This window comes from Octopus sinensis, linkage group LG29 (assembly GCF_006345805.1).
Source record: "Octopus sinensis linkage group LG29, ASM634580v1, whole genome shotgun sequence".
In the NCBI taxonomy this organism is placed as follows: domain Eukaryota; kingdom Metazoa; phylum Mollusca; class Cephalopoda; order Octopoda; family Octopodidae; genus Octopus; species Octopus sinensis.
The window spans coordinates 11,086,726-11,113,711 of record NC_043025.1 but is presented as its reverse complement, the minus strand read 5'-3'; the positions used below and the strand labels follow the sequence as shown (position 1 = coordinate 11,113,711).

The following is a 26,986-nucleotide window of genomic DNA, read 5'->3' as shown; positions in this document are numbered from 1 at the left end:
TTTTTGGCTATAACTCTCTAAAAATGCTTTATAGTTATTTCCCTTACAAACCCGAGCAACGCCGGGCGATACTGCTAGTTCTATATATTCTATAGCTACAGAATCAGCCTAGTGATCAGTGCTGTACCAGCTAAGTGATAACAGGGCTGTTCCATTTAGGACTTATCAACAGTTGACTCTATCCTTCATCATCATTATCATCATCATCGTTTAACGTCCGTTTTCCGTGCTAGCACGGGTTGGACGGTTCGACCGGGGTCTGGGAAGCCAGGGGCTGCTCCAGGCTCCAGTCTGATCTGGCAGAGTTTCTACGGCTGGATGCCCTTCCTAACGCCAACCACTCTGTGAGTGTAGTGGGTGCTTTTTACCTTACTATGTCCTCCTCATCATCATCGTTTAACGTCCGTTTTCCGCGCTAGCATGGGTTGGACGGTTTGACCGGGGTCTGGGAAGCCCGAAGGCTGCTCCAGGCTCCAGTCTGATCTGGCAGAGTTTCTATGGCTGGATGCCCTTCCTAACGCCAACCACTCCGCGAGTGTAGTGGGTGCTTTTTACCTTACTACATCCTCCTCATCATCATTGTTTAACGTCCGTTTTCCGCGCTAGCACGGGTTGGACGGTTCGACCGGGGTCTGGGAAGCCAGGGGCTGCTCTAGGCTCCAGACTGATCTGGCAGAGTTTCTACAGCTGGATGCCCTTCCTAACGCCAACCACTCCGTGAGTGTAGTGGGTGCTTTTTACCTTACTATCTCCTCCTCATCATCATCGTTTAACGTCTGTTTTCCGCGCTAGCACGGGTTGGACGGTTCGACCAGGCTCCAGTCTGATCTGGAAGAGTTTCTACGGCTGGATGCCCTTCCTAACGCCAACCACTCCGCGACTGTAGTGGGTGCTTTTTACGTGCCACCTGCACAGGTGCCGGGGGGAGGGGTCCGGCATCGGTCGGTAGATGTGATTTCTTCTGTTAATTTAATTATCAGATCAACATCAATGGAATTTGTAGCTGTGATACCAGTGCTGGTGGCACGTAAGAGAACCATCTGAACGTGACATGTAAAAAGCACCATCTGATTGTGGCCATTGCCAGTTTCATCTGGTCTCCATGCCGGTGGCACGTAAAAAGCACCATCCGATCGTGGCCATTTGCCAGCCTCGTCTGGCACATAAAAAGCACCCACTACACTCACGGAGTGGTTGGCGTTAGGAAGGGCATCCAGCTGTAGAAACACTGCCAGATCAGACTGGGCCTGGTACAGCCTTCTGGCTTCCTAGACCCCAGTTGAACCGTCCAACCCATGCTAGCATGGAAAGCGGACGTTAAACGATGATGATGAGGAGGAGATAGTAAGGTAAAAAGCACCCACTACACATCACGGAGTGGTTGGCATTAGGAAGGGCATCCAGCCGTAGAAACACTGCCAGATTTGACTGGGCCTGATGAAGCCTTCTGGCTTCACAGACCCCAGTAGAACCGTCCAACCCATGCTAGCATGGAAAACGGACGCTAAACGATGATGATGATGACTATATATTTGTTCTTCACTCATTTATTTCTGTTCACCTCATAACCACGCCTGCATACGTATATACAGTCTGTTTTACTTGTTTCAGTCATTTGACTGTGGCCATGCTGGAGCACCGCATTTAGTCGAGCTAATTGACCCCAGGACTTATTCTTTGTAAACCTAGAACTTATTCTATTGCTCTCTCTTTGCCAAACTGCTAAGTTACGGGGACGTAAACACACCAGCATCGGTTGTCAAACGATGTTTTGGGGACAGACAGACACAAAAACACACACACACATATATTTATACATATATATGATGGGCTTCTTTCAGAAGGCATTGGTCGGTCCAAGGCTATAGTAGAAGATAGTTGCCCAAGATGCCACGCAGTGGGACTGAACCCGGAACTATGTGGTTGGTAAGCAAGCTACTTACCACACAACCACTCCTGCATATATATACATATATACGACAGGCTTCTTTCAGTTTCCATCTACCAAATCCACTCACAAGGCATTGGTCGGCCCAGGGCTATAGTAGAAGATAGTTGCCCAAGGTGCCACGCAGTGGGACTGAACCCGGAACTATGTGGTTGGTAAGCAAGCTACTTACCACACAACCACTCCTGCATATATATACATATATACGATGGGCTTCTTTCAGTTTCCATCTACCAAATCCACTCACAAGGCATTGGTCGGCCCAGGGCCATAGCAGAAGACACTTGCCCAAGATGCCACGCAGTGGGACTGAATCCAGAACCATGTGGTTGGTTAGCAAACTACTTTATTTCATATAATATGCCATTTAGGCATTTTTGCAAACTACTTACCACACAACCACTCCTGTACCTTTGTACAAGAATTTATTACAAGCCATGTAATTGGATTTCAGAACAACCTGCTGCGCTTGAGGAGACCTATTGTGTTCTTCAGTAAACGTCATCAAGTCATTTGTATATTTAGAACTACATTATTCAACCTGTTCTATTGATTGTGGGACATGATTTAAGGCGATTTTTGGTGATGTTTCGCTTGTCGTAGCACACGTTTCCGTCGATTTCCTCCGTCGATTGTCGATTTCCGTAAAAAATGTAAACATTGAATCGGCCATACATACATACATACACACACACATACATACACATATACATAGATACATACACACACACATACATGCAGACATACATATACACATACACCGAGTAAAATTTTTTAGTTATCTCTCTCTTTCACACATTACTCTGTCTCTTCACACACACTAACAGAAGCACTTCACTTACACAACATACTGTCTGTCTCCCACACCCCATCAAACACACCACGGGGACTTCAAAGAGAAATTTCCTCGTCATAAATTCGCTTCCTCTTAGTCTCTTTCGCTCTCATTACTTCAAAAGTTCCCGCAAGCCCATATGTAAAAAAATAAAAGCTTTTTACGGAAATCGACGGAAACTTGTGCTACGACAAGCGAAACTTCGCCCGATTTTTTGTTGTTTTTACTAGAAGGTCAAGCTACCACATTTCTGTATTGAGTAGTAGTATACAACTGGATCTTGTCATTGTTTTCGAAATTTCAAACAAACAAGGTATCAAGAGAGAGCCACACAAAAAAGGAAGCTTGATTATGGAAGGTGAGAAACGCATCATATGAGTACTTGATATTCCTACTGCTTCAACAATGGATTGTTCTTCTCAATCTCTCTCTATATAAACGGCACTTTGTCTGTGCGTCTGTTTTCTTGTACCCTCACCCTGACCACGGCTTTCAACCGATTCTGATGAAACTTGACACACACATAGCCCAATGTCATAATTCAAAACTAACGCAGCGAAAATTTTGAAAAGTTCCCCCAGTTCTGAAAAAAATCGATAAATTCGACATGGGGTCCAGAATCAGAAACACAAGCCGCAAACTGTCTAGGGGACGCAACTCCACCTTTTTTAACTAAAAAAAAAAATTTACCATCATTTTTTTCCATCTTTTTGCTATTTTTTGGCTATAACTCTCTAAAAATGCTTTATAGTTATTTCCCTTACAAACCCAAGCAACGCCGGGCGATACTGCTAGTTCTATATATTCTATAGCTACAGAATCAGCCTAGTGATCAGTGCTGTACCAGCTAAGTGATAACAGGGCTGTTCCATTTAGGACTTATCAACAGTTGACTCTATCCTTATCAATCTTTATCATCATCATCGTTTAACGTCCGTTTTCCGTGCTAGCACGGGTTGGACGGTTCGACCGGGGTCTGGGAAGCCAGGGGCTGCTCCAGGCTCCAGTCTGATCTGGCAGAGTTTCTACGGCTGGATGCCCTTCCTAACGCCAACCACTCTGTGAGTGTAGTGGGTGCTTTTTACCTTACTATGTCCTCCTCATCATCATCGTTTAACGTCCGTTTTCCGCGCTAGCATGGGTTGGACGGTTCGACCGGGGTCTGGGAAGCCCGAAGGCTGCTCCAGGCTCCAGTCTGATCTGGCAGAGTTTCTACGGCTGGATGCTCTTCCTAACGCCAACCACTCCGCAAGTGTAGTGGGTGCTTTTTACCTTACTACCTCCTCCTCCTCCTCATATCATCGTTTAACATCCGTTTTCCATGCTAGCATGGGTTGGACGGTTCGACCGGGGTCTGGGAGCCCGAAGGCTGCTCCAGTCTGATCTGGCAGAGTTTCTTCTACGGCTGGATGCCCTTCCTAACGCCAACCACTCCGTGAGTGTAGTGGTGCTTTTTACCTTACTATCTCTTCCTCATCATCATCATCGTTTAACGTCCGTTTTCCATGCTAGCATGGGTTGGACGGTTCGACCGGGGTCTGGGAAGCCAGAAGGCTGCACCAGGCTCCAGTCTGATCTGGCAGAGTTTCTATGGCTGGATGCCCTTCCTAACGCCAACCACTCCGCGAGTGTAGTGGGTGCTTTTAACCTTACTTACATACATCCTCCTCATCATCATCGTTTAACGTCCGTTTTCCGCGCTAGCACGGGTTGGACGGTTCGACCGGGGTCTGGGAAGCCAGGGGCTGCTCTAGGCTCCAGACTGATCTGGCAGAGTTTCTACAGCTGGATGCCCTTCCTAACGCCAACCACTCCGTGAGTGTAGTGGGTGCTTTTTACCTTACTATCTCCTCCTCATCATCATCGTTTAACGTCTGTTTTCCGCGCTAGCACGGGTTGGACGGTTCGACCAGGCTCCAGTCTGATCTGGAAGAGTTTCTACGGCTGGATGCCCTTCCTAACGCCAACCACTCCGCGAGTGTAGTGGGTGCTTTTTACGTGCCACTGCACAGGTGCCGGGGGGAGGGGTCCGGCATCGGTCGGTAGATGTGATTTCTTCTGTTAATTTAATTATCAGATCAACATCAATGGAATTGTAGCTGTGATACCAGTGCTGGTGGCACGTAAGAGAACCATCTGAACGTGACATGTAAAAAGCACCATCTGATTGTGGCCATTGCCAGTTTCATCTGGTCTCCATGCCGGTGGCACGTAAAAAGCACCATCCGATCGTGGCCATTTGCCAGCCTCGTCTGGCACATAAAAAGCACCCACTACACTCACGGAGTGGTTGGCGTTAGGAAGGGCATCCAGCTGTAGAAACACTGCCAGATCAGACTGGGCCTGGTACAGCCTTCTGGCTTCCTAGACCCCAGTTGAACCGTCCAACCCATGCTAGCATGGAAAGCGGACGTTAAACGATGATGATGAGGAGGAGATAGTAAGGTAAAAAGCACCCACTACACATCACGGAGTGGTTGGCATTAGGAAGGGCATCCAGCCGTAGAAACACTGCCAGATTTGACTGGGCCTGATGAAGCCTTCTGGCTTCACAGACCCCAGTAGAACCGTCCAACCCATGCTAGCATGGAAAACGGACGCTAAACGATGGTGATGATGACTATATATTGTTCTTCACTCATTTATTTCTGTTCACCTCATAACCACGCCTGCATACGTATATACAGTCTGTTTTACTTGTTTCAGTCATTTGACTGTGGCCATGCTGGAGCACCGCATTTAGTCGAGCTAATTGACCCCAGGACTTATTCTTTGTAAACCTAGTACTTATTCTATTGCTCTCTCTTTGCCAAACTGCTAAGTTACGGGGACGTAAACACACCAGCATCGGTTGTCAAACGATGTTTTGGGGAGAGACAGACACAAAAACACACACACACATATATTTATACATATATATGATGGGCTTCTTTCAGTTTCCGTCTGCCAAATCCACTCACAAGGCATTGGTTGGTCCAAGGCTATAGTAGAAGATAGTTGCCCAAGGTGCCACGCAGTGGGACTGAACCCGGAACTATGTGGTTGGTAAGCAAGCTACTTACCACACAACCACTCCTGCATATATATACATATATACGACAGGCTTCTTTCAGTTTCCATCTACCAAATCCACTCACAAGGCATTGGTCGGCCCGAGGCTATAGTAGAAGATAGTTGCCCAAGATGCCACGCAGTGGGACTGAACCCGGAACTATGTGGTTGGTAAGCAAGCTACTTACCACACAACCACTCCTGCATATATATACATATATACGACAGGCTTCTTTCAGTTTCCATCTACCAAATCCACTCACAAGGCATTGGTCGGCCCAGGGCTATAGTAGAAGATAGTTGCCCAAGATGCCACGCAGTGGGACTGAACCCGGAACTATGTGGTTGGTAAGCAAGCTACTTACCACACAACCACTCCTGCATATATATACATATATACGACAGGCTTCTTTCAGTTTCCATCTACCAAATCCACTCACAAGGCATTGGTCGGCCCAGGGCTATAGTAGAAGATAGTTGCCCAAGGTGCCACGCAGTGGGACTGAACTCGGAACTATGTGGTTGGTAAGCAAGCTACTTACCACACAACCACTCCTGCATATATATACATATATACGACAGGCTTCTTTCAGTTTCCATCTACCAAATCCACTCACAAGGCATTGGTCGGCCCAGGGCTATAGTAGAAGATAGTTGCCCAAGATGCCACGCAGTGGGACTGAACCCGGAACTATGTGGTTGGTAAGCAAGCTACTTACCACACAACCACTCCTGCATATATATACATATATACGACAGGCTTCTTTCAGTTTCCATCTACCAAATCCACTCACAAGGCATTGGTCGGCCCAGGGCCATAGCAGAAGACACTTGCCCAAGATGCCACGCAGTGGGACTGAACCCAGAACCATGTGGTTGGTTAGCAAACTACTACTACCACACAACCACTCCTGCATATATATACATATATACGACAGGCTTCTTTCAGTTTCCATCTACCAAATCCACTCACAAGGCATTGGTCGGCCCAGGGCTATAGCAGAAGACACTTGCCCAAGATGCCACGCAGTGGGACTGAACCCAGAACCATGTGGTTGGTTAGCAAACTACTTACCACACAGCCACTCCTGCATATATATACATATATACGATGGGCTTCTTTCAGTTTCCATCTACCAAATCCACTCACAAGGCATTGGTCGGCCCAGGGCCATAGCAGAAGACACTTGCCCAAGATGCCACGCAGTGGGACTGAACCCAGAACCATGTGGTTGGTTAGCAAACCACTTACCACACAGCCACTCCTGCATATATATACATATATACGATGGGCTTCTTTCAGTTTCCATCTACCAAATCCACTCACAAGGAATTGGTCGGCCCAGGGCCATAGCAGAAGACACTTGCCCAAGATGCCACGCAGTGGGACTGAATCCAGAACCATGTTGTTGGTAAGCAAGCTACTTACCACACACAACCACTCTGCATATATATACATATATACGACAGGCTTCTTTCAGTTTCCATCTCCAAATCCACTCACAAGGCATTGGTCGGCCCAGGGCTATAGCAGAAGACACTTGCCCAAGATGCCACGCAGTGGGACTGAACCCAGAACCATGTGGTTGGTTAGCAAACTACTTACCACACAGCCCTCTGCCTATATATACATATATACGATGGGCTTCTTTCTTAGTTCTTTCGTTTTCCTCTACCAAATCCACTCACAAGGCATTGGTCGGCCCAGGGCCATAGCAGAAGACACTTGCCCAAGATGCCACGCAGTGGGACTGAATCCAGAACCATGTGGTTGGTTAGCAAACTACTTTATTTCATATAATATGCCATTTAGGCATTTTTGCAAACTACTTACACCACACAACCACTCCTGTACCTTGTACAAGGATTTATTACAAGCCATGTAATTGGATTTCAGAACAACCTGCTGCGCTTGAGGAGACCTATTGTGTTCTTCAGTAAACATTGTCATCACGTCATTTGTATATTTAGAACTACATTATTCAACCTGTTCTATTGATTGTGGGACATGATTTAAGGCGATTTTTGGTGATGTTTCGCTTGTCGTAGCACACGTTTCCGTCGATTTCCTCCGTCGATTGTCGATTTCCGTAAAAAATGTAAACATTGAATCGGCCATACATACATACATACACACACACATACATACACATATACATAGATACATACACACACACATACATGCAGACATACATATACACATACACCGAGTAAAATTTTTTAGTTATCTCTCTCTTTCACACATTACTCTCTGTCTCTCCACACACACTAACAGAAGCACTTCACTTACACAACATACTGTCTGTCTCCCACACCCCATCAAACACACACACGGGGACTTCAAAGAGAAATTTCCTCGTCATAAATTCGCTTCCTCTTAGTCTCTTTCGCTCTCATTACTTCAAAAGTTCCCGCAAGCCCATATGTAAAAAAATAAAAGCTTTTTACGGAAATCGACGGAAACTTGTGCTACGACAAGCGAAACTTCGCCCGATTTTTTGTTGTTTTTACTAGAAGGTCAAGCTACCACATTTCTGTATTGAGCAGTAGTATACAACTGGATCTTGTCATTGTTTTCGAAATTTCAAACAAACAAGGTATCAAGAGAGAGCCACACCAAAAAAGGAAGCTTGATTATGGAAGGTGAGAAACGCATCATATGAGTACTTGATATTCCTACTGCTTTCAACAATGGATTGTTCTTCTCAATCTTTCTCTATATAAACGGCACTTTGTCTGTGCGTCTGTTTTCTTGTACCCTCACCCTGACCACGGCTTTCAACCGATTCTGATGAAACTTGACACACACATAGCCCAATGTCATAATTCAAAACTAACGCAGCTAAAATTTTGAAAAGTTCCCCCAGGGGAAGCCCGAAGGCTGCTCCAGTCTGATCTGGCAGAGTTTCTACGGCTGGATGCCCTTCCTAACGCCAACCACTCCGTGATTGTAGTGGGTGCTTTTTACCTTACTATCTCTTCCTCATCATCATCATCGTTTAACGTCCGTTTTCCATGCTAGCATGGGTTGGACGGTTCGACCGGGGTCTGGGAAGCCAGAAGGCTGCACCAGGCTCCAGTCTGATCTGGCAGAGTTTCTATGGCTGGATGCCCTTCCTAACGCCAACCACTCCGCGAGTGTAGTGGGTGCTTTTTACCTTACTACATCCTCCTCATCATCATCGTTTAACGTCCGTTTTCCGCGCTAGCACGGGTTGGACGGTTCGACGGGGTCTGGGAAGCCAGGGGCTGCTCTAGGCTCCAGACTGATCTGGCAGAGTTTCTACAGCTGGATGCCCTTCCTAACGCCAACCACTCCGTGAGTGTAGTGGGTGCTTTTTACTTACTATCTCCTCATCATCATCGTTTAACGTCTGTTTTCCGCGCTAGCACGGGTTGGACGGTTCGACCAGGCTCCAGTCTGATCTGGAAGAGTTTCTACGGCTGGATGCCCTTCCTAACGCCAACCACTCCGCGAGTGTAGTGGGTGCTTTTTACGTGCCACCTGCACAGGTGCCGGGGGGAGGGGTCCGGCATCGGTCGGTAGATGTGATTTCTTCTGTTAATTTAATTATCAGATCAACATCAATGGAATTTGTAGCTGTGATACCAGTGCTGGTGGCACGTAAGAGAACCATCCGAACGTGACATGTAAACAGCACCATCTGATTGTGGCCATTGCCAGTTTCATCTGGTCTCCATGCCGGTGGCACGTAAAAAGCACCATCCGATCGTGGCCATTTGCCAGCCTCGTCTGGCACATAAAAAGCACCCACTACACTCACGGAGTGGTTGGCGTTAGGAAGGGCATCCAGCTGTAGAAACACTGCCAGATCAGACTGGGCCTGGTACAGCCTTCTGGCTTCCTAGACCCCAGTTGAACCGTCCAACCCATGCTAGCATGGAAAGCGGACGTTAAACGATGATGATGAGGAGGAGATAGTAAGGTAAAAAGCACCCACTACACATCACGGAGTGGTTGGCATTAGGAAGGGCATCCAGCCGTAGAAACACTGCCAGATTTGACTGGGCCTGATGAAGCCTTCTGGCTTCACAGACCCCAGTAGAACCGTCCAACCCATGCTAGCATGGAAAACGGACGCTAAACGATGATGATGATGACTATATATTTGTTCTTCACTCATTTATTTCTGTTCACCTCATAACCACGCCTGCATACGTATATACAGTCTGTTTTACTTGTTTCAGTCATTTGACTGTGGCCATGCTGGAGCACCGCATTTAGTCGAGCTAATTGACCCCAGGACTTATTCTTTGTAAACCTAGTACTTATTCTATTGCTCTCTCTTTGCCAAACTGCTAAGTTACGGGGACGTAAACACACCAGCATCGGTTGTCAAACGATGTTTTGGGGACAGACAGACACAAAAACACACACACACATATATTTATACATATATATGATGGGCTTCTTTCAGTTTCCGTCTGCCAAATCCACTCACAAGGCATTGGTCGGTCCAAGGCTATAGTAGAAGATAGTTGCCCAAGATGCCACGCAGTGGGACTGAACCCGTAACTATGTGGTTGGTAAGCAAGCTACTTACCACACAACCACTCCTGCATATATAATACATATATACGATGGGCTTCTTCAGTTTCCATCTACCAAATCCACTCACAAGGCATGGTCGGCCCAGGGCTATAGTAGAAGATAGTTGCCCAAGGTGCCACGTGGTGGGACTGAACCCAGAACCATGTGGTTGGTTAGCAACTACTTACCACACAGCCACTCCTGCATATATTACATATATACGATGGGCTTCTTTCAGTTTCCATCTACCAAATCCACTCACAAGGCACTGGTCGGCCCAGGGCAATAGCAGAAGACACTTGCCCAAGATGCCACGCAGTGGGACTGAACCCAGAACCATGTGGTTGGTTAGCAAACTACTTACCACACAGCCACTCCTGCATATATATACATATATACGATGGGCTTCTTTCAGTTTCCATCTACCAAATCCACTCACAAGGCACTGGTCGGCCCAGGGCAAAAGCAGAAGACACTTGCCCAAGATGCCACGCAGTGGGACTGAACCCAGAACCATGTGGTTGGTTAGCAAACTACTTACCACACAGCCACTCCTGCATATATATACATATATACGATGGGCTTCTTTCAGTTTCCATCTACCAAATCCACTCACAAGGCATTGGTCGGCCCAGGGCTATAGCAGAAGATAGTTGCCCAAGGTGCCACGCGGTGGGACTGAACCCGGAACTATGTGGTTGGTAAGCAAGCTACTTACCCACAAACCACTCCTGCATATATATACATATATACGATGGGCTTCTTTCAGTTTCCATCTACCAAATCCACTCACAAGGCATTGGTCGGCCCAGGGCCATAGCAGAAGACACTTGCCCAAGATGCCACGCAGTGGGACTGAACCCAGAACCATGTGGTTGGTTAGCAAACTACTTACCACACAACACCATCCTGCATATATATACATATATACGACAGGCTTCTTTCAGTTTCCATCTACCAAATCCACTCACAAGGCATTGGTCGGCCCAGGGCTATAGCAGAAGATAGTTGCCCAAGGTGCCACGCGGTGGGACTGAACCCGGAACTATGTGGTTGGTAAGCAAGCTACTTACCACACAACCACTCCTGCATATATATACATATATACGATGGGCTTCTTTCAGTTTCCATCTACCAAATCCACTCACAAGGCATTGGTCGGCCCAGGGCTATAGCAGAAGATAGTTGCCCAAGGTGCCACGCGGTGGGACTGAACCCGGAACTATGTGGTTGGTAAGCAAGCTACTTACCACACAACCACTCCTGCATATATATACATATATACGATGGGCTTCTTTCAGTTTCCATCTACCAAATCCACTCACAAGGCATTGGTCGGCCCAGGGCTATAGCAGAAGATAGTTGCCCAAGGTGCCACGCGGTGGGACTGAACCCGGAACTATGTGGTTGGTAAGCAAGCTACTTACCACACAACCACTCCTGCATATATATACATATATACGATGGGCTTCTTTCAGTTTCCATCTACCAAATCCACTCACAAGGCATTGGTCGGCCCAGGGCCATAGCAGAAGACACTTGCCCAAGATGCCACGCAGTGGGACTGAACCCAGAACCATGTGGTTGGTTAGCAAATTACTTACCACACAACCACTCCTGCATATATATACATATATACGACAGGCTTCTTTCAGTTTCCATCTACCAAATCCACTCACAAGGCATTGGTCGGCCCAGGGCTATAGCAGAAGATAGTTGCCCAAGGTGCCACGCGGTGGGACTGAACCCGGAACTATGTGGTTGGTAAGCAAGCTACTTACCACACAACCACTCCTGCATATATATACATATATACGATGGGCTTCTTTCAGTTTCCATCTACCAAATCCACTCACAGGCATTGGTCGGCCCAGGCCATAGCAGAAGACACTTGCCCAAGATGCCACGCAGTGGGACTGAACCCAGAACCATGTGGTTGGTTAGCAAACTACTTACCACACAACCACTCCTGCATATATATACATATATACGACAGGCTTCTTTCAGTTTCCATCTACCAAATCCACTCACAAGGCATTGGTCGGCCCAGGGCTATAGCAGAAGACACTTGCCCAAGATGCCACGCAGTGGGACTGAACCCAGAACCATGTGGTTGGTTAGCAAACTACTTACCACACAGCCACTCCTGCATATATATACATATATACGATGGGCTTCTTTCAGTTTCCATCTACCAAATCCACTCACAGGCATTGGTCGGCCCAGGGCTATAGCAGAAGACACTTGCCCAAGATGCCACGCAGTGGGACTGAACCCAGAACCATGTGGTTGGTTAGCAAACTACTTACCACACAGCCACTCCTGCATATATACATATATACGATGGGCTTCTTTCAGTTTCCATCTACCAAATCCACTCACAAGGCATTGGTCGGCCCAGGGCCATAGCAGAAGACACTTGCCAAGATGCCACGCAGTGGGACTGAACCCAGAACCATGTGGTTGGTTAGCAAACTACTTACCACACAGCCACTCCTGCATATATATACATATACGATGGCTTCTTTCAGTTTCCATCTACCAAATCCACTCACAAGGCATTGGTCGGCCCAGGGCCATAGCAGAAAACACTTGCCCAAGATGCCACGCAGTGGGACTAAATCCAGAACCATGTTGTTGGTAAGCAAGCTACTTACCACACAACCACTCCTGCATATATATACATATATACGACAGGCTTCTTTCAGTTTCCATCTACCAAATCCACTCACAAGGCATTGGTCGGCCCAGGGCTATAGCAGAAGACACTTGCCCAAGATGCCACGCAGTGGGACTGAACCCAGAACCATGTGGTTGGTTAGCAAACTACTTACCACACAGCCACTCCTGCATATATATACATATATACGATGGGCTTCTTTCAGTTTCCATCTACCAAATCCACTCACAAGGCATTGGTCGGCCCAGGGCCATAGCAGAAGACACTTGCCCAAGATGCCACGCAGTGGGACTGAACCCAGAACCATGTGGTTGGTTAGCAAACTACTTACCACACAGCCACTCTCTGCATATATATACATATATACGATGGGCTTCTTTCAGTTTCCATCTACCAAATCCACTCACAAGGCATTGGTCGGCCCAGGGCCATAGCAGAAGACACTTGCCCAAGATGCCACGCAGTGGGACTGAATCCAGAACCATGTGGTTGGTTAGCAAACTACTTTATTTCATATAATATGCCATTTAGGCATTTTTGCAAACTACTTACCACACAACCACTCCTGTACCTTTGTACAAGGATTTATTACAAGCCATGTAATTGGATTTCAGAACAACCTGCTGCGCTTGAGGAGACCTATTGTGTTCTTCAGTAAACATTGTCATCACGTCATTTGTATATTTAGAACTACATTATTCAACCTGTTCTATTGATTGTGGGACATGATTTAAGGCGATTTTTGGTGATGTTTCGCTTGTCGTAGCACACGTTTCCGTCGATTTCCTCCGTCGATTGTCGATTTCCGTAAAAAATGTAAACATTGAATCGGCCATACATACATACATACACACACACATACATACACATATACATAGATACATACACACACACATACATGCAGACATACATATACACATACACCGAGTAAAATAAAATTTTTAGTTATCTCTCTCTTTCACACATTACTCTCTGTCTCTCCACACACACTAACAGAAGCACTTCACTTACACAACATACTGTCTGTCTCCCACACCCCATCAAAACACACACACGGGGACTTCAAAGAGAAATTTCCTCGTCATAAATTCGCTTCCTCTTAGTCTCTTTCGCTCTCATTACTTCAAAAGTTCCCGCAAGCCCATATGTAAAAAAATAAAAGCTTTTTACGGAAATCGACGGAAACTTGTGCTACGACAAGCGAAACTTCGCCCGATTTTTTGTTGTTTTTACTAGAAGGTCAAGCTACCACATTTCTGTATTGAGCAGTAGTATACAACTGGATCTTGTCATTGTTTTCGAAATTTCAAACAAACAAGGTATCAAGAGAGAGCCACACCAAAAAAGGAAGCTTGATTATGGAAGTGAGAAACGCATCATATGAGTACTTGATATTCCTACTGCTTTCAACAATGGATTGTTCTTCTCAATCTCTCTCTATATAAACGGCACTTTGTCTGTGCGTCTATTTTCTTGTACCCTCACCCTGACCACGGCTTTCAACCGATTCTGATGAAACTTGACACACACATAGCCCAATGTCATAATTCAAAACTAACGCAGCGAAAATTTTGAAAAGTTCCCCCAGGGGAAGCCGAAGGCTGCCCAGTCTGATCTGGCAGAGTTTTACGGCTGGATGCCTTCCTAACGCCAACCACTCCGTGATTGTAGTGGGTGCTTTTTACCTTACTATCTCTTCCTCATCATCATCATCGTTTAACGTCCGTTTTCCATGCTAGCATGGGTTGGACGGGTTCGACGGGGTCTGGGAAGCCAGAAGGCTGCACCAGGCTCCAGTCTGATCTGGCAGAGTTTCTATGGCTGGATGCCCTTCTAACGCCAACCACTCCGCGAGTGTAGTGGGTGCTTTTTACCTTACTACATCCTCCTCATCATCATCGTTTAACGTCCGTTTTCCGCGCTAGCACGGGTTGGACGGTTCGACGGGGTCTGGGAAGTCAGGGGCTGCTCTAGGCTCCAGACTGATCTGGCAGAGTTTCTACAGCTGGATGCCCTTCCTAACGCCAACCACTCCGTGAGTGTAGTGGGTGCTTTTTACCTTACTATCTCCTCCTCATCATCATCGTTTAACGTCTGTTTTCCGCGCTAGCACGGGTTGGACGGTTCGACCAGGCTCCAGTCTGATCTGGAAGAGTTTCTACGGCTGGATGCCCTTCCTAACGCCAACCACTCCGCGAGTGTAGTGGGTGCTTTTACGTGCCACCTGCACAGGTGCCGGGGGGGAGGGGTCCGGCATCGGTCGGTAGATGTGATTTCTTCTGTTAATTTAATCAGATCAACATCAATGGAATTTGTAGCTGTGATACCAGTGCTGGTGCACGTAAGAGAACCATCGAACGTGACATGTAAAAGCACCATCTGATTGTGGCCATTGCCAGTTTCATCTGGTCTCCATGCCGGTGGCACGTAAAAAGCACCATCCGATCGTGGCCATTTGCCAGCCTCGTCTGGCACATAAAAAGCACCCACTACACTCACGGAGTGGTTGGCGTTAGGAAGGGCATCCAGCTGTAGAAACACTGCCAGATCAGACTGGGCCTGGTACAGCCTTCTGGCTTCCTAGACCCCAGTTGAACCGTCCAACCCATGCTAGCATGGAAAGCGGACGTTAAACGATGATGATGAGGAGGAGATAGTAAGTAAAAAGCACCCACTACACATCACGGAGTGGTTGGCATTAGGAAGGACATCCAGCCGTAGAAACACTGCCAGATTTGACTGGGCCTGATGAAGCCTTCTGGCTTCACAGACCCCAGTAGAACCGTCCAACCCATGCTAGCATGGAAAACGGACGCTAAACGATGATGATGATGACTATATATTTGTTCTTCACTCATTATTTCTGTTCACCTCATAACCACGCCTGCATACGTATATACAGTCTGTTTTACTTGTTTCAGTCATTTGACTGTGGCCATGCTGGAGCACCGCATTTAGTCGAGCTAATTGACCCCAGGACTTATTCTTTGTAAACCTAGTACTTATTCTATTGCTCTCTCTTTGCCAAACTGCTAAGTTACGGGGACGTAAACACACCAGCATCGGTTGTTCAAACGATGTTTTGGGGACAGACAGACACAAAAACACACACACACATATATTATACATATATAATGATGGGCTTCTTTCAGTTCCGTCTGCCAAATCCACTCACAAGGCATTGGTCGGTCCAAGGCTATAGTAGAAGATAGTGCCCAAGATGCCACGCAGTGGGACTGAACCCGTAACTATGTGGTTGGTAAGCAAGCTACTTACCACACAACCACTCCTGCATATATACATATATACGATGGGCTTCTTTCAGTTTCCATCTACCAAATCCACTCACAAGGCATTGGTCGGCCCAGGGCTATAGTAGAAGATAGTTGCCCAAGGTGCCACGCAGTGGGACTGAACCCGTAACTATGTGGTTGGTAAGCAAGCTACTTACACAACAACCACTCCTGCATATATATACATATATACGATGGGCTTCTTTCAGTTTCCATCTACCAAATCCACTCACAAGGCATTGTCGGCCCAGGGCTATAGTAGAAGATAGTTGCCAAGATGCCACGCAGTGGGACTGAACCAGAACCATGTGGTTGGTTAGCAAACTACTTACCACACAGCCACTCCTGCATATATATACATATATACGATGGGCTTCTTTCAGTTTCCATCTACCAAATCCACTCACAAGGCACTGGTCGGCCCAGGGCAATAGCAGAAGACACTTGCCCAAGATGCCACGCAGTGGGACTGAACCCAGAACCATGTGGTTGGTTAGCAAACTACTTACACACAGCCACTCCTGCATATATATACATATATACGATGGGCTTTTTCAGTTTCCATCTACCAAATCCACTCACAAGGCACTGGTCGGCCCAGGGCAATAGCAGAAGACACTTGCCCAAGATGCCACGCAGTGGGACTGAACCCAGAACCATGTGGTTGGTTAGCAAACTACTTACCACACAGCCACTCCTGCATATATATACATATATACGATGGGCTTCTTTCAGTTTCCATCTACCAAATCCACTCACAAGGCACTGGTCGGCCAGGGCAATAGCAGAAGACACTTGCCCAAGATGCACGCAGTGGGACTGAACCCAGAACCATGTGGTTGGTTAGCAAACTACTTACCACACAGCCACTCCTGCATATATATACATATATACGATGGGCTTCTTTCAGTTTCCATCTACCAAATCCATCACAAGGCATTGGTCGCCCAGGGCAATAGCAGAAGACACTTGCCCAAGATGCCACGCAGTGGGACTGAACCCAGAACCATGTGGTTGGTTAGCAAACTACTTCCACACAGCCACTCCTGCATATATATACATATATACGATGGGCTTCTTTCAGTTTCCATCTACCAAATCCACTCACAAGGCATTGGTCGGCCCAGGGCATAGCAGAAGACACTTGCCCAAGATGCCACGCAGTGGGACTGAACCCAGAACCATGTGGTTGGTTAGCAAACTACTTACCACACAGCCACTCCTGCATAATATACATATATACGATGGGCTTCTTTCAGTTTCCATCTACCAAATCCACTCACAAGGCATTGGTCGGCCCAGGGCCATAGCAGAAGACACTTGCCCAAGATGCCACGCAGGGGACTGAACCAGAACCATGTGGTTGGTAAGCAAGCTACTTACCACACAGCCACTCTGCATATATAATATATACGACAGGCTTCTTTAGTTTTCCATCTACCAAATCCACTCACAAGGCTGGTCGGCCCAGGGCTATAGTAGAAGATAGTTGCCCAAGGTGCCACGCGGTGGGACTGAACCCGGAACTATGTGGTTGGTAAGCAAGCTACTTACCACACAACCACTCCTGCTATATATACATATATACGACAGGCTTCTTTCAGTTTCCATCTACCAAATCCACTCACAAGGCATTGGTCGGCCCAGGGCTATAGTAGAAGATAGTTGCCCAAGGTGCCACGCAGTGGGACTGAACCCGTAACTATGTGGTTGGTAAGCAAACTACTTACCACACAACCACTCCTGCATATATATACATATATACGACAGGCTTCTTTCAGTTTCCATCTACCAAATCCACTCACAAGGCATTGGTCGGCCCAGGGCTATAGTAGAAGATAGTTGCCCAAGATGCCACGCAGTGGGACTGAACCCGTAACTATGTGGTTGGTAAGCAAACTACTTACCACACAACCACTCCTGCATATATATACATATATACGATGGGCTTCTTTCAGTTTCCATCTACCAAATCCACTCACAAGGCATTGGTCGGCCCAGGGCCATAGCAGAAGACACTTGCCCAAGATGCCACGCAGTGGGACTGAACCCAGAACCATGTGGTTGGTTAGCAAACTACTTACCACACAACCACTCCTGCATATATATACATATATACGACAGGCTTCTTTCAGTTTCCATCTACCAAATCCACTCACAAGGCATTGGTCGGCCCAGGGCTATAGCAGAAGACACTTGCCCAAGATGCCACGCAGTGGGACTGAACCCAGAACCATGTGGTTGGTTAGCAAACTACTTACCACACAGCCACTCCTGCATATATATACATATATACGATGGGCTTCTTTCAGTTTCCATCTACCAAATCCACTCACAAGGCATTGGTCGGCCCAGGGCCATAGCAGAAGACACTTGCCCAAGATGCCACGCAGTGGGACTGAACCCAGAACCATGTGGTTGGTTAGCAAACTACTTACCACACAGCCACTCCTGCATATATATACATATATACGATGGGCTTCTTTCAGTTTATCTACCAAATCCACTCACAAGGCATTGGTCGGCCCAGGGCCATAGCAGAAGACACTTGCCCAAGATGCCACGCAGTGGGACTAAATCCAGAACCATGTTGTTGGTAAGCAAGCTACTTACCACACAACCACTCCTGCATATATATACATATATCGATGGGCTTCTTTCAGTTTCCATCTACCAAATCCACTCACAAGGCATTGGTCGGCCCAGGGCCATAGCAGAAGACACTTGCCCAAGATGCCACGCAGTGGGACTGAATCCAGAACCATGTGGTTGGTTAGCAAACTACTTTATTTCATATAATATGCCATTTAGCATTTTTGCAAACTACTTACCACAACCCACCTGTACCTTTGTACAAGGATTTATTACAAGCCATGTAATTGGATTTCAGAACAACCTGCTGCGCTTGAGGAGACCTATTGTTTCTTCAGTAAACATTGTCATCACGTCATTTGTATATTTAGAACTACATTATTCAACTGTTCTATTGATTGTGGGACATGATTTAAGGCGATTTTTGGTGATGTTTCGCTTGTCGTAGCACACGTTTCCGTCGATTTCCTCCGTCGATTGTCGATTTCCGTAAAAAATGTAAACATTGAATCGGCCATACATACATACATACACACACACATACATACACATATACATAGATACATACACACACACATACATGCAGACATACATATACACATACACCGAGCAAAATTTTTTAGTTATCTCTCTCTTTCACACATTACTCTCTGTCTCTCCACACACACTAACAGAAGCACTTCACTTACACAACATACTGTCTGTCTCCCACACCCCATCAAACACACACACGGGGACTTCAAAGAGAAATTTCCTCGTCATAAATTCGCTTCCTCTTAGTCTCTTTCGCTCTCATTACTTCAAAAGTTCCCGCAAGCCCATATGTAAAAAAATAAAAGCTTTTTACGGAAATCGACGGAAACTTGTGCTACGACAAGCGAAACTTCGCCCGATTTTTTGTTGTTTTTACTAGAAGGTCAAGCTACCACATTTCTGTATTGAGCAGTAGTATACAACTGGATCTTGTCATTGTTTTCGAAATTTCAAACAAACAAGGTATCAAGAGAGAGCCACACCAAAAAAGGAAGCTTGATTATGGAAGGTGAGAAACGCATCATATGAGTACTTGATATTCCTACTGCTTTCACAATGGATTGTTCTTCTCAATCTCTCTCTATATAACGGCACTTTGTCTGTGCGTCGTTGTTTTCTTGTACCCTCACCCTGACCACGGCTTTCAACCGATTCTGATGAAACTTGACACACACATAGCCCAATGTCATAATTCAAAACTAACGCAGCCAAAATTTGAAAAGTTCCCCCAGTTCTGAAAAAAATCGATAAATTCGACATGGGGTCGAGAATCAGAAACACAAGCCGCAAAACTTCTAGGGGACGCAACTCCACCTTTTTTAACTAAAAAAAAAATTTACCATCATTTTTTTCCATCTTTTGCTATTTTTTGGCTATAACTCTCTAAAAATGCTTTATAGTTATTTCCCTTACAACCCGAGCAACGCCGGGCGATACTGCTAGTTCTATATATTCTATAGCTACAGAATCAGCCTAGTGATCAGTGCTGTACCAGCTAAGTGATAAAGGGCTGTTCCATTTAGGACTTATCAACAGTTGACTCTATCCTTCATAATCATCATCATCATCATCGTTTAACGTCCGTTTTCCGTGCTAGCACGGGTTGGACGGTTCGACCGGGGTCTGGGAAGCCAGGGGCTGCTCCAGGCTCCAGTCTGATCTGGCAGAGTTTCTACGGCTGGATGCCCTTCTAACGCCAACCACTCTGTGAGTGTAGTGGGTGCTTTTTACCTTACTATGTCCTCCTCATCATCATCGTTTAACGTCCGTTTTCCGCGCTAGCATGGGTTGGACGGTTCGACCGGGGTCTGGGAAGCCCGAAGGCTGCTCCAGGCTCCAGTCTGATCTGGCAGAGTTTCTACGGCTGGATGCTCTTCCTAACGCCAACCACTCCGCAAGTGTAGTGGGTGCTTTTACCTTACTACCTCCTCCTCCTCATCATCATCGTTTAACATCCGTTTTCCATGCTAGCATGGGTTGGACGGTTCGACCGGGGTCTGGGAAGCCCGAAGGCTGCTCCAGTCTGATCTGGCAGAGTTTCTATGGCTGGATGCCCTTCCTAACGCCAACCACTCCGTGAGTGTAGTGGGTGCTTTTTACCTTACTATCTCTTCCTCATCATCATCATCGTTTAACGTCCGTTTTCCATGCTAGCATGGGTTGGACGGTTCGACCGGGGTCTGGGAAGCCAGAAGGCTGCACCAGGCTCCAGTCTGATCTGGCAGAGTTTCTATGGCTGGATGCCCTTCCTAACGCCAACCACTCCGCGAGTGTAGTGGGTGCTTTTTACCTTACTACATCCTCCTCATCATCATCGTTTAACGTCCGTTTTCCGCGCTAGCACGGTTGGACGGTTCGACGGGGTCTGGGAAGCCAGGGCTGCTCTAGGCTCCAGACTGATCTGGCAGAGTTTCTACAGCTGGATGCCCTTCCTAACGCCAACCACTCCGTGAGTGTAGTGGGTGCTTTTACCTTACTATCTCCTCCTCATCATCATCGTTTAACGTCTGTTTTCCGCGCTAGCACGGGTTGGACGGTTCGACCAGGCTCCAGTCTGATCTGGAAGAGTTTCTACGGCTGGATGCCCTTCCTAACGCCAACCACTCCGCGAGTGTAGTGGGTGCTTTTTACGTGCCACCTGCACCGGTGCCGGGGGGAGGGGTCCGGCATCGGTCGGTAGATGTGATTTCTTCTGTTAATTTAATTATCAGATCAACATCAATGGAATTTGTAGCTGTGATACCAGTGCTGGTGGCACGTAAGAGAACCATCTGAACGTGACATGTAAAAAGCACCATCTGATTGTGGCCATTGCCAGTTTCATCTGGTCTCCATGCCGGTGGCACGTAAAAAGCACCATCCGATCGTGGCCATTTGCCAGCCTCGTCTGGCACATAAAAGCACCCACTACACTCACGGAGTGGTTGGCGTTAGAAAGGGCATCCAGCTGTAGAAACACTGCCAGATCAGACTGGGCCTGGTACAGCCTTCTGGCTTCCTAGACCCCAGTTGAACCGTCCAACCCATGCTAGCATGGAAAGCGGACGTTAAACGATGATGATGAGGAGGAGATAGTAAGGTAAAAAGCACCCACTACACATCACGGAGTGGTTGGCATTAGGAAGGGCATCCAGCCGTAGAAACACTGCCAGATTTGACTGGGCCTGATGAAGCCTTCTGGCTTCACAGACCCCAGTAGAAACCGTCCAACCCATGCTAGCATGGAAAACGGACGCTAAACGATGATGATGATGACTATATATTTGTTCTTCACTCATTTATTTCTGTTCACCTCATAACCACGCCTGCATACGTATATACAGTCTGTTTTACTTGTTTCAGTCATTTGACTGTGGCCATGCTGGAGCACCGCATTTAGTCGAGCTAATGACCCCAGGACTTATTCTTGTAAACCTAGTACTTATTCTATTGCTCTCTCTTTGCCAAACTGCTAAGTTACGGGGACGTAAAAACACCAGCATCGGTTGTCAAACGATGTTTTGGGGACAGACAGACACAAAAACACACACACACATATATTTATACATATATATGATGGGCTTCTTTCAGTTTCCGTCTGCCAAATCCACTCACAAGGCATTGGTCGGTCCAAGGCTATAGTAGAAGATAGTTGCCCAAGATGCCACGCAGTGGGACTGAACCCGTAACTATGTGGTTGGTAAGCAAGCTACTTACCACACAACCACTCCTGCATATATATACATATATACGATGGGCTTCTTTCAGTTTCCATCTACCAAATCCACTCACAAGGCATTGGTCGGCCCAGGGCTATAGTAGAAGATAGTCGCCCAAGGTGCCACGCAGTGGGACTGAACCCGTAACTATGTGGTTGGTAAGCAAGCTACTTACCACACAACCACTCCTGCATATATATACATATATACGATGGGCTTCTTTCAGTTTCCATCTACCAAATCCACTCACAAGGCATTGGTCGGCCCAGGGCTATAGTAGAAGATAGTTGCCCAAGGTGCCACGTGGTGGGACTGAACCCAGAACCATGTGGTTGGTTAGCAAACTACTTACCACACAGCCACTCCTGCATATATATACATATATATGACAGGCTTCTTTCAGTTTCCATCTACCAAATCCACTCACAAGGCATTGGTCGGCCCAGGGCTATAGCAGAAGACACTTGCCCAAGATGCCACACAGTGGGACTGAACCCAGAACCATGTGGTTGTTAGCAAACTACTTACCACACAGCCACTCCTGCATATATATACATATATACGATGGGCTTCTTTCAGTTTCATCTACCAATACCAATCAATCACAAGGCATTGGTCGGCCCAGGGCCATAGCAGAAGACACTTGCCCAAGATGCCACGCAGTGGGACTGAATCCAGAACCATGTGGTTGGTTAGCAAACTACTTATTTCATATAATATGCCATTTAGGCATTTTTGCAAACTACTTACCACACAACCACTCCTGTACTTTGTACAAGGATTTATTACAAGCCATGTAATTGGATTTCAGAACAACCTGCTGCGCTTGAGGAGACCTATTGTGTTCTTCAGTAAATGTTATCATCACGTCATTTGTATATTTAGAACTACATTATTCAACCTGTTCTTGATTGTGGGACATGATTAAGGCGATTTTTGGTGATGTTCGCTTGTCGTAGCACACGTTTCCGTAGATTTCCTCCGTCGATTGTCGATTTCCGTAAAAAATGTAAACACTGATCGGCCATACATACATACATACACATATACATAGATACATACACACACACTACATGCAGACATACATATACACATACACCGAGTAAAATTTTTTAGTTATCTCTCTCTTTCACACATTACTCTGTCTTTCACACGCACTAACAGAAGCACTTCACTTACACAACATACTGTCTGTCTCCCACACCCCATCAAACACACACACGGGGACTTCAAAGAGAAATTTCCTCGTCATAAATTCGCTTCCTCTTAGTCTCTTTCGCTCTCATTACTTCAAAAGTTCCCGCAAGCCCATATGTAAAAAAATAAAAGCTTTTTACGGAAATCGACGGAAACTTGTGCTACGACAAGCGAAACTTCGCCCGATTTTTTGTTGTTTTTACTAGAAGGTCAAGCTACCACATTTCTGTATTGAGTAGTAGTATACAACTGGATCTTGTCATTGTTTTCGAAATTTCAAACAAACAAGGTATCAAGAGAGAGCCACACCAAAAAAGGAAGCTTGATTATGGAAGGTGAGAAAGCATCATATGAGTACTTGATATTCCTACTGCTTTCAACAATGGATTGTTCTTCTCAATCTCTCTCTATATAACGGCACTTTGTCTGTGCGTCTGTTTTCTTGTACCCTCACCCTGACCACGGCTTTCAACCGATTCTGATGAAACTTGACACACACATAGCCCAATGTCATAATTCAAAACTAACGCAGCGAAAATTTTGAAAAGTTCCCCCAGTTCTGAAAAAAATCGATAAATTCGACATGGGGTCGAGAATCAGAAACACAAGCCGCAAACTGTCTAGGGGACAACAACTCCACCTTTTTTAACTAAAAAAAAAATTTACCATCATTTTTTTCCATCTTTTGCTATTTTTTGGCTATAACTCTCTAAAAATGCTTTATAGTTATTTCCCTTACAAACCCAAGCAACGCCAGGCGATACTGCTAGTTCTATATATTCTATAGCTACAGAATCAGCCTAGTGATCAGTGCTGTACCAGCTAAGTGATAACAGGGCTGTTCCATTTAGGACTTATCAACAGTTGACTCTATCCTTCATCATCATTATCATCATCATCGTTTAACGTCCGTTTTCCGTGCTAGCACGGGTTGGACGGTTCGACCGGGTCTGGGAAGCCAGGGGCTGCTCCAGGCTCCAGTCTGATCTGGCAGAGTTTCTACGGCTGGATGCCCTTCCTAACGCAACCACTCTGTGAGTGTAGTGTAGTGGGTGCTTTTTACCTTACTTGTCCTCCTCATCATATCGTTTTAACGTCCGTTTTCCGCGCTAGCATGGGTTGGACGGTTCGACCGGGGTCTGGGAAGCCCGAAGGCTGCTTCAGGCTCCAGTCTGATCTGGCAGAGTTTCTACGGCTGGATGCTCTTCCTACGCCAACCACTCCGCAAGTGTAGTGGGTGCTTTTTACCTTACTACCTCCTCCTCCTCATCATCATCGTTTACATCCGTTTTCCATGCTAGCATGGGTTGGACGGTTTCGACGGCCGGGGTCTGGGAAGCCCGAAGGCTGCTCCAGTCTGATCTGGCAGAGTTTCTACGGCTGGATGCCCTTCCTAACGCCAACCACTCCGTGAGTGTAGTGGGTGCTTTTTACCTTACTATCTCTTCCTCATCATCATCATCGTTTAACGTCCGTTTTCCATGCTAGCATGGGTTGGACGGTTCGACCGGGGTCTGGGAAGCCAGAAGGCTGCACCAGGCTCCAGTCTGATCTGGCAGAGTTTCTATGGCTGGATGCCCTTCCTAACGCCAACCACTCCGCGAGTGTAGTGGGTGCTTTTTACCTTACTACATCATCCTCATCATCATCGTTTAACGTCCGTTTTCCGCGCTAGCACGGGTTGGACGGTTCGACTGGGGTCTGGGAAGCCAGGGGCTGCTCTAGGCTCCAGACTGATCTGGCAGAGTTTCTACAGCTGGATGCCCTTCCTAACGCCAACCACTCCGTGAGTGTAGTGGGTGCTTTTTACCTTACTATCTCTCCTCATCATCATCGTTTAACGTCTGTTTTCCGCGCTAGCACGGGTGGACGGTTCGACCAGGCTCCAGTCTGATCTGGAAGAGTTTCTACGGCTGGATGCCCTTCTAACGCCAACCACTCCGCGAGTGTAGTGGGTGCTTTTTACGTGCCACCTGCACGGTGCGGGGGGAGGGGTCCGGCATCGGTCGGTAGATGTGATTTCTTCTGTTATTAATTTAATTATCAGATCAACATCAATGGAATTTGTAGCTGTGATACCAGTGCTGGTGGCACGTAAGAGAACCATCTGAACGTGACATGTAAAAAGCACCATCTGATTGTGGCCATTGCCAGTTTCATCTGGTCTCCATGCCGGTGGCACGTAAAAAGCACCATCCGATCGTGGCCATTTGCCAGCCTCGTCTGGCACATAAAAAGCACCCACTACACTCACGGAGTGGTTGGCGTTAGGAAGGGCATCCAGCTGTAGAAACACTGCCAGATCAGACTGGGCCTGGTACAGCCTTCTGGCTTCCTAGACCCCAGTTGAACCGTCCAACCCATGCTAGCATGGAAAGCGGACGTTAAACGATGATGATGAGGAGGAGATAGTAAGGTAAAAAGCACCCACTACACATCACGGAGTGGTTGGCATTAGGAAGGGCATCCAGCCGTAGAAACACTGCCAGATTTGACTGGGCCTGATGAAGCCTTCTGGCTTCACAGACCCCAGTAGAACCGTCCAACCCATGCTAGCATGGAAAACGGACGCTAAACGATGATGATGATGACTATATATTTGTTCTTCACTCATTTATTTCTGTTCTTAGGCCGATGCCAGCGCCGCCTTGACTGGCTTCTGTGCCGGTGGCACATAAAAAGCACCATCCGAACGTGCCGATGCCAGCACCGCCTTGGCTGGCTTCCGTGCCAGTGGCACGTTAAAAGCACCAACCAATCGTGGCCGATGCCGGACTCCCCTGGCACCTGTGCAGGTGGCACGTAAAAAGCACCCACTACACTCCGGAGTGGTTGGCGTTAGGAAGGGCATCCAGCTGTAGAAACACTGCCAGATCAGACTGGAGCCTGGTGCAGCCCCTGGCTTCCCAGACCCCGGTCGAACCGTCCAACCCGTGCTAGCGCGGAAAACGGATGTTAAACGATGATGATGATGATATATATATATGTATGTGTGTGTGTGTATATGTTTGTGTGCCTGTGTTTGTTCCCTCTAACATCACTTGACAACCGATGCTGGTGTGTTTACATCCCTGTCACTTAGCGGTTCGGCAAAAAGAGACCGATAG

General features: G+C 46.8%; 1 protein-coding gene across 3 annotated transcripts in view; it reads right to left on the bottom strand.

Annotated features, from left to right (window-relative positions):
* The window catches only part of LOC115226072 (NFATC2-interacting protein-like), a 59,132-nt gene that overhangs the window by 10,485 nt on the left and 21,661 nt on the right, over positions 1 to 26,986 (bottom strand). The window lies entirely within an intron of this gene.